The sequence below is a fragment of the Trichechus manatus genome, unplaced genomic scaffold (assembly GCF_000243295.1).
Source record: "Trichechus manatus latirostris isolate Lorelei unplaced genomic scaffold, TriManLat1.0 scaffold00018, whole genome shotgun sequence".
In the NCBI taxonomy this organism is placed as follows: Eukaryota; Metazoa; Chordata; class Mammalia; order Sirenia; family Trichechidae; genus Trichechus; species Trichechus manatus.
This window is the reverse complement of record NW_004443954.1, coordinates 2,122,360-2,138,442: the sequence shown is the minus strand read 5'-3', so window position 1 is coordinate 2,138,442 and position 16,083 is coordinate 2,122,360. Positions and strand designations below refer to the sequence as shown.

The 16,083-nt window shown below is 38.6% G+C and overlaps 1 protein-coding gene across 1 annotated transcript in view; it reads left to right on the top strand.

Moving 5' to 3' along the window:
• Window positions 1–5,318: 5,318 nt before the first annotated feature.
• The window catches only part of HNF4G (hepatocyte nuclear factor 4 gamma), a 68,623-nt gene continuing 57,858 nt past the window's right edge, over window positions 5,319–16,083 (top strand). Inside the window, exon 1 of the mRNA XM_004372513.1 lies at window positions 5,319–5,441. The gene's annotated coding sequence lies outside the window, so the exon portion shown is untranslated. The remainder of the gene's footprint in view (window positions 5,442–16,083) is intronic.

Genomic DNA, 16,083 nt, shown 5'->3' with positions numbered 1-16,083 from the left:
ATTTGAAGTTCTATTCCACATTTTTCTCCCCTTTTATCAGGATTCATCTATTATGTCCCTGATCAGAACATTAAGTAATAGTATCTGGGCACCAACTAGTTCTTCTGGTCCCAGACGGAGGAGGCAATGGTTCATGGGAACAATTATCCCTGTAGTCCAGTTCCTTCTCTGATTCTTGGGTTTCCATCTTTCTCTTTTGTTCCAGATGAAAAAAGACCAATAGTTGTATCTTAGATGGCTGCATGTAAGCTTTTAAGACCCCAAGCAGTACTCACCATACTGGGAAGTAGAACATAAACTTTAAAAACTATATTATGTCAATTGACTGGATTGTCCTACTAGATCATGGTCCTAAGCCCTAAACAAAGGGAGCTAACTCCATGAAGTGATTGCTTATGCGTAATTTTGCCTCTGTCAGTTTGTCGTACTGTGATGGCTTGCATGTTGCTGTGACGTTGGAAGCTATACCACTGGTATTCAAATACCAGCAGGGTCACCCATGGTGATCAGGTTTCAGCTGAGCTTCCAGACTAAAACAGACTAAGAAGAAGGACCTGGCAGTCTACTTCTGAAAAAAATTAGCCAGTGAAAACCTTGTAAATAGCAGCGGGACCCTGTCTGATATAGTGCCAGAAGGTGAGCCTCTCAGGTTGGAAGGCACTCAAAATATGACTGGGGAAGAGATGGTTTCTCAAAGTAGAGTCGATCTTAATGACGTGATTGGAGTCAAGCTTTCAGGACCTTCATTTGCTGATGTGGCACGACTCAAAATGAGAAGAAACAGCCTCAAACCTCCATTAATAATTGGAATGTGGAAGGTATGAAGTATGAATCTTGGAAAATTTGAAGTCATCAAAAATAAAATGGAACACATAAACATCAATATCCTAGGCATTAGTGAGCTGAAATGGACTGGTATTGGCCATTTTGAATTGGCCAGGGGCTGACTGTGAAGCAGGCCATCAATTGCTCATGTGCAAGTTCAAGTTGAAGCTGAAGAAAATTAGAACAAGTCCATGAGAGCCAAAGTATGACCTTGCGTATATCCCATCTGAATTTACAGACCATCTCAAGAATAGATTTGATGCATTGAACATTAATGACCAAAGACCAGACAAGTTGTGGAATGACATCAAGGACATTATACATGAAGAAAGCAAGAGGTCATTAAAAAGACAGGAAAGAAAGAAAAGACCAAAATGGATGTCAGAAGAGACTCTAAAACTAGCTGTTGGAAGTCGAGTAGCTAAAGTGAATGCAAGAAATAATGAAGTACAAGAGCTGAACAGAAGATTTCAAAGTGCGGCTCAAGAAAACAAAGTAAAGTATTATAATGACATGTGAAAAGACCTAGAGTTAGAAATCCAAAAGGGAAGAACACACTCGGCATTTCTCAACCTGAAAGAACTGAAGAAAAATTCAAACCTCAAGTTGCAATAGTGAAGGATTCGATGGGCAAAATACTGAATGATGCAGGAAGCATCAAAAGAAGATGGAAGGAATACAGAGTCACTGTACCATAAAGAACTGGTCGACGTTCAGTCATTTCAGGAGATAGCATATGGTGAAGAACTTATGGTACTGAGGGAAGAAGTCCAAGCTGTACTGAAGACATTGGTGAAAAACGAGCCTCCAGGAATTGATGGAATATCAACTGAGATGTTTCAACAAATGTTTGCAGTGCTGCAGGTGCTCAATTGTCTATGCCAAGAAATTTGAAAGACTGCTACCTGGCCAGTTGACTCGAAGCGATCCATATTTATGCTTATTCCCAAGAAAGGTGATCCAACAGGATGCAGAAATTATCAAACAATGTCATTAATATCACATGCATTTAAAATTTTGCTGAAGATCATTCAAAAGTAGTTGCAGCAGTATATCCACAGGGAACTGCCAGAAGTTCAAGCCGGATTCAGAAGAGGATGTGAAACAAAGGATATTTTTGCTGATATCACATGGATCCTGGCTAAAAGATGTTTACCTGCATTTTATTGACTACGGAAAGGCATTTGACTGTGTGGATCATGACATATTATGAGTAACATTGCGAAGAATGGGAATTCCAAAACACTTAATTGTGCTCATGAGGAAGCTGTACATAGACCAAGAGGAACAAGGGGATACTGCATGGTTTAAAGTCAGGAAAGTTATGTGTCAGGGTTCTATCCTTTGACCATAACTATTCAATCTGTATGCTAAGTAAATAATCTGAGAAGCTGGACTATATGAAGAAGAATGAGGCATCAGGATTGGAGAAAGACTCATTAACAAACTTTGCCCAGTTTTGATTGAGTTATTTGCATTTTTGTTGTTGAGTTATAGAAGTTTTCTATATTTTAGATATTAGACCCTTATCAGTTATATCATGCCCAAAGATTTCTTCCCAGCTTGTTGGTTGTTTCTTTAGTCTTTGATAGTCTTTCAGTGAACATAGTATTTAAATTTTCTGGGGTCCCGTTATCTATTTTGTTTTTTGCTGCTCATGCATTCATTTTTGTGTTTGATTATCTATCATTGAAAAAAAAAAGTAGGTCCCAAAGCTATGCTCCTATATTTTATTCCAAGAACTTTATGATTTTAGATTCAACATTTAGACCCTTGATCTATTTTGAATTAGTTTTCGTATATGGTGTGAGGTATGGATCTTGTTTCATTCTTCGGCCTGTGGAAAACCAGTTTTGCCAACACTATTTGTTGAAGTATATCATACAGTTTTAAAAATACCTGCTTTATTTATTATAAACTTTGGTATTTAAGACTAACTTACCTTTCAAAATTTCATTTTGTTCCTGCAACTCACCAAGGCAACATAATTAAAAACTCTATGTAGTCTCTATCAGCCTTTTTCTTTTTGCTTCTGTTCCTGTGATTACTGCCTTGATCTTCCCTGCTCTTAAAGTGGGTTCATATGAATAAAAGCCCTGAACAACTCTAAGCGCAGATCACCTTAGTGATCCTAGAACGTGGAAGTGTATGTTGAGATAACAGCATTTGATAGTGCTTGGAGTTAAGTCATATTGCTCACTCACAGATTCTGGTGATTGTCACAGTTACTGAGCCACCTCCTAGATCTGTTCCAACTGAGCACTATACCCTAAATCTCATGCATCAAACTTGAATCCTGAGTGATTAGGTAGGGGGGCTGTTTACTCTTGGCATAGGGCCAAGCTTGTCAATAAATAAATGATTGAAAGAATGAATGACAATTCCTGCTGTAAGTGGATTCTTAATTTTTAGCACTTTCCCGACCACCGTATTGGACTTCTTGGCCCTGACTTCACAAATATAAATGCTTTAAAACTTATTTTCACGGTCTTTAGTTTCCTTTCTGATTTTGTGCTGTCAACTCACAGACAGGTTTTTTTTTTCTTTCCCGCATATAATTGCCCGTGAGCATCAGCCATTCTTAATAGTTTGTCCCAGCATTGTCGATGTCCTTTTTAATTCTGCCTCCTCAAACTTTAAATGGAATACGTGTGGTGTTGTATTTTCTCTCTATTAAAAATATTAAGAGGCAGAAATAAGTTTAGAATTTGAACAGGAAGAAATTTAAGGAACAAAGTACCGACAAAGGCATCGGAAGGGCTGGAGAGATGAACTTCAGGGAGACTTCTACGAGCTTGCAGGTTCTCTGACTTCGTTGTTGTTAGCTTCCACTGAATTGTCTCCTCCCGGTTCCAGTGTATGATGACCCTATGCACAACGGAATCAGACCATTGTGATCCATAGTGTTCTCACTGGCTGATTTTTACGAAGTAGATCACCAGGCTTGTCTTTTGAGTCAGTCTGAGTCTCACTTTTCAGCATCATAGCAACATGCAAGCCTCTTCTGACAGATGGGTGTTGACTGTACTTGAGATGCGTTTACAGGAATGGAACCCAGGTCTCCTGCATGGAAGGCGAGATTTCTACCACTGAGCCGTCACTGCTCCCCTCCTAACTTTAGAGGGTCAGAAAGGTCCCAACCAACCAAAAAGCAAACAAACAAAAAAACCCATGGCATCGAGTCTTGTGTTACAGAGTAGAACTGCTCCCTAGGGTTTTCTTGGCTGTAATCTTTACGGCAGCAGATGGCCAGGCTTTTCTTCTGTGGTACTACTCAGTGGGTACGAACCCCCAACCTTTAGGTTGGTAGTCGACTGCAAACTGTTTACACCACCCAGGGACCTCAGAATGCATCCAGCAATGATCAGACTGCCTCCAACATCAAGGTGACAGATATTCAAGAAAATACCCAGAGGCCACTAGTTGTTGTTAGGTGCCACCGAGTTGGTTTGAGTCGTGGCGACCCTCTAGAGCCACTAGAGAACCTCAGATTTGGTGAAACTCAAGCTTCTTTTCCTGCTGCTGCGGGAGGAGCGATAACGCTTCCGCTTCCCTTGCCCCTCCTAAATGTTATGTGAGTGTCCCTAAATGGCAGAATTTGAGCTTCAAAAGAAAACATGCTCCTATTTGCACCTTCATTCTTTATCTCAACAGCCTGGCGCCTTTCAACTTAAGGGCGAATGCTCCCACAGGTCACAATAGGTCACGGATTATCCATCTACTGTAACACTGGAAAAGAACTGAAGTTTATAACAATAGAGTTCTTTAGCACTGGGGTGGACTAGAGCTAACTGAACCCCATCTTTTCGTTGAAAACTTCTAAGTCACGTAGCGATGGAGTTGCAGAGCCATCTTTTTTTTTTTAACCTGTCTTCATGACTGTATTTGCAGTAGTTTTCAACTATGCGTGTGTCTGAAACTGCTCACCGTTCTGTACTTATATTCAGCTGAATTCTGCCCATTGCTCCACAATTACATTGAACTTAATTCTATAACTTTGGGATGTAATGAGATAAGTATTCATTATGCCTAAATATACCACATTTGAGTTTTATAAGACACTTCCAAATTTTTTTCAGAATCCTCATCACATAGGTACAAACCAAAAGGGAATCCAGAGAGCTCATTGCTGTCCCAAGATCAAATCACCCTTTTATCTGATGACTTGCAAATGGAAAAGTTGACCAGTAAATCAATTTAATCAGATCTCTCAATACTGGGAATGATCCTCCTGGTAGCCAGACGCTGTAAGCCTGTCAGGACCACTTCTCATGTTTACCTGTTGTTCCAGATGGAACTTGCTGTGGCGTGAGTGTTTTCTTAAGTATAAACCATTCCAAAATCGTACTGTTGTTATAGGTTGCTTTGTCCTTAGGCTCTGTAGTGTTCCTTGTGGGCTATTGGTCTTTTCAACACACTGTTTGGGGATTGAAGTAAATCATTTCATCCATGCAGCATGTCATTCAGTAGTATACTTTGGGAAATCATTTCCACAGGAGCACCAGTGAAAGCAGTCAGTCTGAGATATTGACACTATAGAATAAACTGACAGCTTACTTCTCGTATTGATTCTACTCTTCTCAACAAATATAGACTCCCTTCCCTTCCACAGTCTTGTAAGTGGTTACTGCTGAGGCTACTGAATTGCTTTGTAAATTATTTATTACTTGGACACCTTGTAAAGACCTCTTTTCTTCTTGTCTGACTTGCTTGTCCTTCCTAGGGTCTCGTATAGATTGAAAGGTCTCAGGATGTGTACTAACCACAAATTCTTATGGAACACCTTTCCTTCCAGTCTCATATTGCAAATATGGTTTGCCCTGCCCAAATTATAATTATGCCTTTTGCCATTGATTCTGATTTCTGATATATTGTTTACAAAATATCACAAATGGATATATACAGATGTCTCAGACTGACAACTAGGCAGGCTAATCATTTGGAATCCGACATGGGGCAACTAAATACCACATTTTCAAGCTAAAAAAATTAAAATATTTGGTGAACATTTATTTGGTGAGGGAAGAACATTTTCTGTTAATAAAGTTGTTAACCAAAGCAAATGCACACATGTAATTCGCTAGCACTGATACAATAGAGTCAGTGTTCAGAAAAAATACTGCAAATGCTTTCTTATCTGTTGGAGTTATTGTCTTAGATTTTCTTCTGTGATTTCTGAATCCTATAATATTTAAAATCCTTATAATTTAGATATAAAAAATATACTTTTGTGTCCAGCAAACAGAGAAATTTGAGGTTATTACTGCCTACTTTTAGCTAACCGAAACTGCACACACGTTGTAAAAATACTCCACAGAAAGAAGTCAGTGCTTAAAAACTATGTGTTTCCCCTCTTGCTCCCTCTGGCTTCCGACACTGTAGGCTCAGGACTACTGTATGCTTTGCAGAAAGGGCTAGAGCTGTTTTAGTGCCCCGTAAGGTGCCCTGGAACCCTGGCGGTTCAGTGGTTAAGAGTTCTGCTGCTAACCAAAAGGTCGGTAGACTGAATCCACCAGCCACTCCTTTGAAACCCTAAGGGGCAGTTCTGCTCTACCCTATAGGGCCCCTATGAGTCAGATTCAGCTCGATGGCAATGGGTTTGGTTTTTCTGTTTGTTTGTTTGTTTTTAAGGAGCCCTGGTGGTGCAATGGTTAAGCACTGGGTTGCTGATAGAAAGGTCAGCTGTTCAAACCCACCAGCATCTCTGTGGGAGAAAAGTTCTGGGGATCTGTTCCCTTAAATATTAAAACCAAAACCAAACCCGTTGCTATAGAGTCGATTCCAACTCATAGTGACCTTATAGGATAGAGTGGAGCTACCTCATAGGGTTTCCAAGGCTGTAATCTAGGAAACCCTACAGAGCAGTTCTACTCTGTCCTATGGAGTCACTAGGAGTTGGAATCTACTCCACGGCAAAACAACAGCATAAAGTTTGGAACTCCAAGAAGCTACTCTTCTCATTCATTCCTTAAAATTATTTGATTACGTTTGACGCGTGTGGGCTTTGGAACCCCATCTCCGCCATTTATGAGCTCTGAGACTTAGGCAAGTAACTTATCTCCTCTAAATACCTTACACTGCAAAATGACATAATAATAATAATATCATCTACCTGAAATGGTTGTTGGAAGAATGAATGAGATAACATACAGGCACTCCTCGGGTTACAAATGTCCGACTTACGGACAACTGGTACTTGCCTTTTAAGGTTATGTAAATTTGCCTTCACTGTGAAATGATTGAACCAACCCCTATTCGAAACAAATTCTTCATCACAATCACCTTCATTTGCTGCACATGCATCTTTTAAATCATTGAGAAGGCTTCGAGTCTTTTCTTGCACTAAAGGAAGGCTAAATAAGAACTCTATGCGCTTGTTCTGACTTACCTACAAATTTGACTTAAAGACACAGTTAGGAACGGATTTTGTTTGTAACCCGGGGACTGCCTGTATTTAGAATTCTTAGCGTAGGCACATATTAGGTATCAGTCATGGTTATGACATGTTCATATATAAATTATTGCTTAAGAATTTAATCTTTGGATTATTATATTTTATACAATTCCAATAGTTAACGTGTTGAGAATAAAGCAAATATGCAGTTAATAATTATACATGACAACTATACCATCTTGTAGGCAGTTTCTTTTAACTGCAGACGTTGGAGGTGCATGGAAAGAAAAATTCTAAGATTCCTTTACTTCTCAATGAAATGGAACATACAAGCCAGCTCCAGGGCAACAGTTTATAGTTCAGAGAAATCATAAAGACGTGTAAGTGGAGAAGCCGGGTATTCCCACACAACAAGTTGCCATGGGCAGGAGATGGGCACAGGGAGAACGAACTGGAAACCAGCAAGTGGCTTTAGACAATGAGCATCATGGCCGTGGGCTTCAAGCCTGTTGCTGGGCTCACCTCTCCCGGCAAGGCTGGCTCCAATGCAGGGCTGATTTTCCTGTCCCCTGCGGTTCTGCTTTGTGTCACTATGTGTGGTTATAACCCATTTCACTATTTTTCTGTGTACTGAAGACCTTAAAATGAGTTTTCTCTACTCATTTTCTTTCTTTTTTAATTTTTTTTATTGTACTTTAGATGAAAGTTTACAGACCAAATAATTTCTCATTGAAGAGTTTGTACACGTATCGTTTTATGACATTGGTTAACAACCCCACGACATGTCAACACTCTCCCTTTTCGACCTTGGGTTCCCTATTACCAGCTTTCCTGTCCCCTGCTGCCTTCTAGTCCTTGTCCCTGGGCTGTTGTGCCCGATTAGTCTCATTTTGTTTTATGGGCCTGTCTAATCTTTGGCTAAAGGGTGAACCTCGGGAGTGATTTCATTACTGAGCTAAAAGGGTGTTCGGGGGCCATACTCTCGGGGTTTCTCCAGTCTCTGTCAGGCCAATAAGTCTGGTCTTTTTTTTGTGAGTTAGAATTTTGTCCTACATTTTTCTCCAGCTCTGTCTGGGACCCTCTGTTGTGATCCCGGTCAGAGCAGTCAGTGGTGGTAGCCAGGCACCATCTAGTTGTACCGGACTCAGTCTGGCATCTACTCATTTTCATACGCTTGGCTTGGAGTGGTCCTCTCTGAAGGTTATTTCAAGGTGTCAAGGCCCAGCTGAAGGGCCACCTCCCCCACCCCGTGTATCCTTATTGTTCCCACCCACTTGTCTCTTCTCTTTCTACATTTTTCCAGCATTGATAGCATTCCTATCACTGATATCTAATATCTGAGGTTAGCTACATTCCAACCTTGTTTAATAATCATTTCCTATAAAACTATCTACCCAGCTAGAATCATGAAGGGCAGGGAAGATTCTTTTACTATCCCTTCAAAAGTAGAAGCCAAAGTCTGTTTAAAACAGAAAATATGCTAATTTCACAGCAAGTTATATTTTTGGATAAAATGTACTTTCTGGCACCAGATTAAACAAAATAAAACAAGAACCATTGCCATCAGGTCAATTGCAAGTCATAGCGACCCCACGTGTTGAAGAGTAGAACTGCTCTATGGGGGTTTCTTGGCTGTAATCTTTACAGAAGAAGATTGCCAGGTCTTTCTTCCAGGATGCAGCTGGGTGGATTTGAACCACTAACCTTTAGGCTAGTAGCTGATTTCAAACCATTTGTACCAACCAGGGACCACTAGTACCAGATAGAAGCTTTATAATAAACCCGTATGTTTGTGCAAATTTTATGTATATGTCACACTCTCATCTAATAATAACCAATGTTCTATCACTCCCAGCTGACCTCATGTAGGGACTCAGGGCATCCTCAAAGGAAGTACATGAGAAGGCCAGAGAGAGTGTTGACATTGATTTATAAGCAATCAGGCCAATTCTTTTCGAGAAAAAAAAAAAAAGAGAGAGAGAGAGAGAACCACACATCCTAGCGGCCCTTGTTCCCTTTTCGGGGCAGGGAGAGGGAGGTTCTCTGAATAATAAGATTGGTTTGGCACAAAAAGAGATGGGAGGCTGCAAATGTATTGCCTACAAGAGACGTATGAAGGAACATGATATATGAATCATAAAACGTTAATAGAATACATGTGTGAAAGACATGTACATCTAATCAAAAGAACCAGTTGCCATGGAGTCGACTCTGACTCATGGTGACCCACGTGTGTCAGAGTAGAACTGTGCTCCATAGAGTTTTTCAGTAGCTGATGTTTTGGAATTAGATTGCCAGGCCTTTCTTTTGAGGTGCCTCTGGGTGGATTTGAACCTCAAATTTTTCAGTTAGCAGCCAAGGGTGTCAAAACACTTTCACCAACCAGGAACTCCCCAAGTGTGTCTATCTCTATTTATATACATTTAGTAAAATTTGGGATGGAAGGAGAAATCTCAACATTGGAATGGAACTGATTCGTGTTAAAAAAAAAAAAAAAAAATTAGAAGCGGAAGCAAGGTAAATACCTGGAGGGAGAGGAGCTATTAGATCTTCTATACCAATTAAACTGAGTTTTGTGTTCTGGGAAGAACTGGGGGATGATGGGACCGAGGCTTCTCCACCCTGAAGAGTTCCTAGAAAAGGGCTTCCTTTGTTTCTCACAGAAAGAATCATTGAGGCAAAGGTTATGAAGGCGTGTATTAGATACAAAGTGTTTATATCTAATAAGTAGTCCCAACAAGTATATAAAAGATTGCCCATTTTACTGTATCCTCACCAGCCCTGGGTATTGTAATTGAGAAATCAATGCTAATTTGAAAGTAGAAAAACAAATTTTCCTGATCATTTTCAGTTTAGAGAGAAAAATTTCTATATCTGTGTCTACAAATTTCATTTCCTTTCTTTCAAAATTATGTATTCTTTTTTATTTTTTTTAATTGTGGTAAATACATATGTAACAAATCGTTTGGCTTTTCAGCTGTCTTCAGGGGTGTACAATTCAGTGACATTAGTTAGGTTTATCCAAATTGTATATTCTTATGTTTTCAGGTTTTGTCTGTTTTACCAACTGTGTTTTTCTTATCAACTTTTACAGGCTTCATAAGGTTTTGTAACCTGTTTAACTAACATTTGACAAGCATGATTAATTACCACTGATATTAATAAGAACTAGAAAGTTTTGTTTGCTGTACATACTGATTTTATTAAAACTGGTTATGTTTTTATTTTGATTCATTTCCAAGAAAAATATTTGAAAATTTGTTCCATGTAATTGGGAATATACTTTCTTTTGTTTTCTCTATTGCTACATTTCCCACACCAAGCAAATTTGCTGATATAGATGTCAATGCCAAATAATAGAATCTACACCCTCTATGTTAATATTTTTCAAATGTGTGGTCTCTGAGCAGCATTGTATTGGTATTTAAATGATAATAATATACTATGTTATGACTACTAAATGATTATGAACTCTCACTTCATTTCTAAAAACTCATTGAGTTTATACTTTGTCTAAAGAATTTTGGGGAATTCTAAATTGTTTAAAGTATTTTATCCTCCTGCAAAGGGCAGACAGTGTAATGGAGTTATGTACATCTATTGCATAAATTAACAGGCAGTATGAAATAAATGAACAATAAAGTGAGAGTTTTTGCAGAGAGTGAGGAAAAAGCAATATTCTCCATCCCACTTACCCCCACACACACATACTAGGTTGACAGCCCCTAAGTTTCCTAACAGACTAAGGAAAAATCATGTAGAAGATAAGCGAAAATTTAAGCGGTTTTTATTGCCTGAAATAACAAGACAAGCATTAATCCAGCCTTTTATTAGACTTCCATAAATTGGGCTTTAATTTGTGATTATTGAGAACACTGTTACTGACTAGATTTTAAATTTATTGTTATCAGATGTAGTAAATAAAGATTGCATCTTAAAATGGTATGAATCACATATATTTAGAATTTTTTTTTCAAGCACAGCTATTACGTTTTATCAATATTTGAAATCATTGCCTAGCTCCGTGCCTGGAACATAATAAGTAATCATCATTATTATTTTAATGAATGAATCATGGTGGAATGTAATAATTCTAAGGCTTGAAAATTAGATAGTGCCATTAACTCAGCATATATAGAAATATGTTGTTGTTGCTTACAGAAATAAACAAGTAGTAAATACAAAATAATAGAAATATGTATTTTAGTTTAACAATAAACATCTACATTGAAAAGGTAGCAATAGTAATTGTCATTTAAATCGATTGCAAATTTATAGTGTGCCATTTATGTACAAGTAATGTTTTGGTGTTAAGGAAGCTCTAACATTTCATAAAGTTTGGGCTCCCTCAGTGAGTAATTGATGAGCTCAGTAGTGAGCTGGTACGTGCCATTAAACATCGAAAACTGAAGACAGATTGAGATGGATGCCGCAGAGGAGGAACAAGGACAGTGGTTTTGGAACAAAATGGTTTTATGCTCATCCTAGAAAAGCTTTTGCAACTAACTCACAGGTGTTTTTAAGATTTAAAGGTTAAATAATAATTTAAATAAAGAATGCATTTTAAAGATTGGACCAGAAAACTCATCTGAAGAGGCTGGGAAGAAATACGGAGGAGCCCGAGAGATGGTCCTCTCTTTGGTAATACCTAAGAATGTTCCTTCTGACCCCTTTTACCCAGTGTCCTTTTAACCCTCTTATCTTGTCCCCTCCCTGGTATTTCATATCATGCAAAGGCAGACAGAAAACTTGAAACAGTTGCAGTATCTCTAAAATCTCCATTTTTAATGTCCCCTTGTGGTGGCATTCACTATTATCACTTTTATTACAGTTGTTAAGAATAGGAGGTAGTTGTTGACTGTGGCATGAAGGACTAGCTAGTAAGAGTACTTTAGGCCTTTGAGTTCACTCTGCTTAGGAGCCAGGACGTTCCTGATATTTGCGTGTCTGTGCCTGAGCAAACTGGCACCTTTGCGACTTGTATAAGGCAGGTGTAATAGCACACAGACAGAATTGTTTTCATTTTTCATGATGAAATATTTAATACATAAAATTAACATGTAGACTATATATGCTAAATAGGCACAGAATAACTCCCGTCCAACCTAAGAAATACAACAGAATCAATATTTTTTGTGTTCTCCTCTTTGCCCCTTGTGTTTATCAGTGGCGTTTTTCTTTCTTCCGCAACAATGCCTTTGGGTTTTGTGAACTGTTATGTTTGCAATTAACTTATATTTGGACAACATTTGAAGTACCCATGAGGAGAAGAACATAATATCAAAACTCATATTTAAAAATGGTTACTTCGGATACATGAGACTAAATGGGCCGCTTCTGTCCAGAGGCGAGATGGGAAGGCAGAGAGAGTTAGGAGCTGGTTGAATGGACACGGGGAATCAGGGGTGGAAAGGAGGAGTGTGCCGTCACAGTATGGGGAGAGCAATTAGGGTCACATAACAATGTGTGTATAAATTTTTGTATGAGAGACTAACTTGAATTGTAAACTTTCATTTAAACACGATTAAAAAAAAAAAGGCTACTTCTTCAAAAGTGATTTTATGTTTAAATTCAATTTCAATATAGTAGGTAGAAAATTTAGTAGATACAGAAAATTATTCACAAGATAAAACAAAATATGCAGTAAAATACACTTTTTAAAAGTGGTTTTTTTTTTTTTATAATAACATTCTAGTCTCTGTCATTCTATATTTCTCACTTCTTATCATGAATTTTATCTGACATCTACTGACAGGATTCTAGTAGCTTCCTGAATGCATCTCATTATTCTAATTTCTTTTCAACTTAGTTGATGTTACATTAACTTCACAACAGTAGAGATATTTTTCGGTATGTTTCCAGCAGCCTTCAACTCTTAGCTACTCACAAAAAAGTTGTACATTACTATAGGTTTTTCTCAGGACACTTTTGACACTTTCAAACTACTGGCTATTTTGGGTGGCCTGCATCAGAATTCCCCATCTCTAAACATTCAGAGAGGATTTATTCTTGTATATTAGGGTTCTTAAAGAATTCGTCCCCAAAGCTCAATTCATGTAACTGCTTGTCATGATAGAATTTCTATCACATTTGGTTTTTAGTCCACAAAAATTAACAGAACTAATATTGCTCCACAAGGAGCCCTGGTTGCACAGTGGTTAAGCACTCAGCTGCTAACCGAAAGGTCAGCAGTTTGAACCCACCAGAAGCTCTACGGGAGAAAGAAGTGGCAGTCTGCTTCCATAAAGATTGTCGTTCGGTGCCATCCATTCTGTTCCGACTCATAACAACCCTATGTACAACAGAACGAAACACCGCCTGGTCCTGTGCCATCCTCACAATCGTCATTATGCTTGAGCCCATTGTTGCAGCCACTGTCAACCCATCTCATTGAGGGTCTTCCTCTTTTTTGCTGACCCTCTACTTTACCAAGCATGATGTCCTTCTCCAGGGACTGGTACCTCCGAATAACATGTCCAAAGTGTGTGAGACAAGTCTTGCCATCCTTGCTTCTAAGGAGCATTCTGGCTGTTTTGGTTTCCGTAAAGATTACAGCCTTGGATACCCTATGGAGCAGATCTACTCTGTCCTATAGGGTCACTAAGAGGTGGAATTGATTCAACAGTAACGGGTTAATATTGCTGCACAGTTGCTGGTGATGCAAGCATTTTTGATTGGCCACTAATCTCAAGGTTGGTGCTCCAAACCCACCCAACGATTCCACTGAAGAAAGGCCTGGTGAACTGCTTCTGTAAAAGATTACAGCCAAGAAAACACTGTGGAGCATTGTTCTGTAACACATGGGGTCACCATGAGTGGCAATCAACTCGACAGCAACAAGAATATTACTGCAACCAGAAAAGTGGGAATAAGATATAGAAACAATGTCATATGTGGAAATGACACTATAATGGAGCAGCATCAAATACGTCATTACTGTATGTGCAAATAACATAAAAATAAGTAAAGAAAAGAGTTTCTCATGTTTCCGATGACCAGTCTAAAAGCTTGTGACTTTGGTAATTGTGGCTTTAGGGAAGATCAAAAACAGCAGTATCTACTAGATTTAGAGAATCTTATCAACCAAGTACAAATTTTATTGCAAAAAATTCACCTTTTCAGTTCAAATGACCTGTGATTCACAATAGCCTGGTTGAGCAGGGTCCACAGATTTTGGCTTGTTTTCCATTGGATTTGACAGTATATAAACACTGTACATGTGACAAGGGTTTAAAAACTGAGAGCCAACCACAACTGTTTAAGTGTTTTGAGACAAAGTCTGTTCTCTCTATGGAAAGAAAGCCATGCATTGCTTTCTGTGTCAGTGTGTATCATTAAAAGGCATTTAATTTCATTAGGCAGAGGACAGTACATCTAACTCCTTGCGGATGGAAGTCCTAACTGCTAGACACAGTACAGGGCAGAAGACTGGGCATAATAAAGAAATGAAAAGAGGTGTAAATCTCAGTAAGTAATACACCTAACAAATAACCCACTAAGAAAAAAAAAAAATACATGTATATTTTTTCATTTCTTATATGCCTTTGAGTCAATTTCAACTTATAGTGACCCTGTAGGACAGAGTAGAACTTCCCCATAGGGTTTCCAAGGCTGTAATCTTTATGGATGTAGACTGCTACATCTTTCTTCCATGGAGCGGCTGGTGGGTTCAAACTGCGAACCTTCTGGTTAGCAGCTGAGCGCTTAACCACTGGACTCCTGTTTGTTTAATGTAGCTGATGAAAAGAAGTGCATGAATATAAATTCAAAATCTTTCTTTCAATCAATTACGATCATTCAGTCTTCTCCCTCATAGTTGCCCCTGTTTCCTTTACAGTGCTCCAAGAGTCTGCCCAGATAGTTCTGTGTTGCTAGAGTTTGTTACTCTATGTTAGAGTTTATTTACAGAATTCTTTGGAATTTTGTTTTAATCTTAAGAAAGATTCTTTTACTATAATAAACTAATTCAATTTGGATGTTACAATTAACTTGCATTCAATATTGTTGTGGTGTCTTCAACTTTCAGTTTAAATTTTTTGAAAAAAAATGCACAGATCCTTCTTAAAATACACTGTCTTATGATCATTATAACATACATATTAATGTAGACACCACTAGAAATGAAAAAAGAGCCCTGGTGGTTCAATGGTTAAGAGCTCTGCTGCTAACCTAAAGGTCAGAAGGTCAGCAGTTGGAACCCATCATCAGCTCCACTGTAGAAAAGACCTGGCAACCTGCTCCTGTAAAGATGACAGCCTAGAAGCCCTATGGGGGCACTTCGACTCTGTTATATAGGCCACTGTGAGTCAGAATCCACTTGACAGTGTACAACAACAACAACCAGAAATGAAAAACAAGCATACATACTACAGGAGAACGCTGGGGACATTTGAGAACCATACATTCTACCATAAAGTCCACCGTAGATTCTCTTCTCTCATGTTATCGACATACAACCTAAAAAAGGCATGTTTAATAAACGAGATCTACATTATGCAGATGACACAACCTTGCTCGCTGAAAATGAAGAGGATTCGAAGCACTTACTGATGAAAATCAAACGTCCCAGCCTTAATATGTATTACACTTCAACATAAAGAAAACGAAAATCCTCACAACTGGACCAATAAACAACATCATGATAAACGGAGAAAAGATTGAAGTTGTCAAGAATTTCATTTTACTTGGATCCACAATCAACACCCATGGAAGCAGCAGTCAAGAAATCAAATGATGCAATGCGTAGGGCAAATCTGCTTCAAAAGACCTCTGTGAAGTGTTAAAAAGCAAAGACATCATCTTGAAGACTAAGGTGGGCCTGACCCAAGCCATAGTGTTTTCAATCACCTCATATGCATGTGAAA